Source organism: Nannospalax galili, unplaced genomic scaffold, assembly GCF_000622305.1.
Source record: "Nannospalax galili isolate Female #2095 unplaced genomic scaffold, S.galili_v1.0 scaffold534, whole genome shotgun sequence".
In the NCBI taxonomy this organism is placed as follows: domain Eukaryota; kingdom Metazoa; phylum Chordata; class Mammalia; order Rodentia; family Spalacidae; genus Nannospalax; species Nannospalax galili.
This window is the reverse complement of record NW_008333994.1, coordinates 560934-563379: the sequence shown is the minus strand read 5'-3', so window position 1 is coordinate 563379 and position 2446 is coordinate 560934.

Genomic DNA, 2446 nt, shown 5'->3' with positions numbered 1-2446 from the left:
TGGCCGCTGCTGGCGGTGACCGCATGTAACAGCATACAATTTTCTGTAATAAATTTCATCTCCATGTTTTCTTGTTTATAAAAGAAACAGTTTTGGTTCTAATTTGTGATCCTTCTACTCACATAGCATCTATTTTTTAAACAATGTATCGCATATCGATGCTCTACTTAAACGCAGTTACTGTGAGACTTACAGCTGGTGCTCTGGAGACTGCATACACACGTTTGAGAGTGGCACACAGCAGCGGATGGCAGCAGCAAGCTGCCTACTCCTCCTGGTGTGTGAAGTCGGAGTTAAAGGAACTGAGCTTGCAGAACTGGAGGATAACAGAGCTTTCACCCGGGAGCAGCTGGTCACACACTTTCGGGTTTTCCAAATATGTTCATACTTTGTGAGAAATCTTCTCAGTGACTATTACCTTTGCACGTCAAGGACAAATGTGCCATGGCTAATGCCCATCCGACTGTTACTGCGGCCTGTGTCTTTGCTAGAACTTCTGTTCTGAATCTGAAGGCTGCTTTGTGCACTGACACCTCTGCTGTGACCACGAGAAAAGCGTGTCAGGTCAGGCCATTAGCATTTAAGCTTTATTTCATGTGAGAATTCCCTAGGAGAAGCTGACGCCTCCTCTGTTGAATCTTTTGGTCCAACCTTACTGAACAGTGTAAGCCTAGAACATTAAACAACAACAGAAGGTCTTAGAACTGTGAGTAAAGTTGTCAGCAGAAGAAAACATATACATGTATCATTAAGATGCTATGGACGCTGATGTCATAAACAAGTTTTAAAACACATGCTGTTACACTTAACAGATATGCAGTGTGCTACATGAACATACATGGCATCATGGTTGCTCTTAAATGCAAGTAGGAAGATTGTTCAGTGTTGACATGAGAGCATTCTACAGTTTCTTTTACACGTAGGTTGAGCTTTCTAGAATGCAAACGTTATCATGTATTTCCATTGTTTACTAAGTCTTCTTTCTTTTTAAAATTTTCTTTTTACTGTTGGGGGAGGGTGCCACCTAGGTGAGAGGGCAATGTGGTGGCGTGGTTCTCTCCTGCCATCTTGTTCTTAGGAAGCCTTTTGCTACATATTTTGAACCTCTAATGCATACAACACACTGTGTAGACTGTGGAGATGATCACGTACAATGTGGATGAAGTAAAAAAATGTTACAGTCTGTTTGGTGAATTGAGACACAAAACCTGAAATGGTTTGGTTATTAAGATAGGAGCTTTGCTTACACCATTTAATTTCCTTCCTCCCTCCCTCCCTCCCTTCTTTCATGTACTCACTTTTCAATTCATTTATTCACAATTTTGTTTTCCAATTGCCAATCAATAGAATTTTTTCATAATATAAAAATGTTATAATTGGGGCTAGAGAGGTGGCTCAGTGATTAAGAGCATGTGCTGATCTTGCAGAGGACCCAGGTTCAGTTCCCAGCACCCTGAAAATGGCTCACAACTACCTGTAACTCCAGTTCCAGGGCATCTGACATTCTCTTCTGGCCTCCGGGGGTACTAGGTGTGCATGTGGTGCACACAAGTACATGAGGCCAAACAGTCATACACATTTAATCACTCAATCAATCATCAATCAGTCAATCCATAATGTTATAATCAGGTGTGTTGCTATCTGCCTGTCACACCAGCAGTTGGGGTTTCAGGCTGAAGAATCATGAATTCAAGTCCACCCTGGGATATTCAGCAAGACCCTATCTTGAAAAATGTAACCTGAAAACAGTTATAAAATTAACAGCTGAGGCCTCAGAAACAAGAGGGCAGCCATTCACTTTACCTGTTCCTCTTGTCTGGGTGCACTGCCACGCCCCGGATGCCTCCTCTCTGGGTGTGCCACCCTGGACATTATTTAAGAGAAAAGAGAGGGAGGCTGAGACCTGAGCAGAAGGCAGACAGGCCAGCAAGAACTTGAGAAGCAATGTGATGAGTCCCCTGGATTTTCTTTTTGTCTCTCACATAACCCATGAACTGGAGAGATCTACAGCAAGGAGCACACCTGCCAGTGGACAAGGAAGAGGAAAAGACTCCTGGTCTTCCAGCCCCAGGCCCAGGAATGTAGACGATCACAGCAGAGGCCTGGGTGCTCTGTCTCACCATCAGTGACGGCTGTTTCCATCCGTCCGGACTCTGTTCTGCATCCCTCTCGCAGCAGAAGCAATGCCTGATGCACTACCCACTCCCAAGCCAGACCCCGAAGGGTGCTCCATTCACACACACTGCGGTGGCGGCAAAGCCTGTCTCTCCTGGCTTCTGCCTAGTGACATAAGGAGGCCAAGATCTAATTCCAATGGACTCTCATATGAACATTTGAAAATTGCCCTGTTCTGACTTTTTTCTAGTTCCCTGTCTAGAACTTGTAATGCTAATTACTCTTGCCTTTACTTCTCCTTCACATCTCCTAGTCACGATTCAAGAACTTT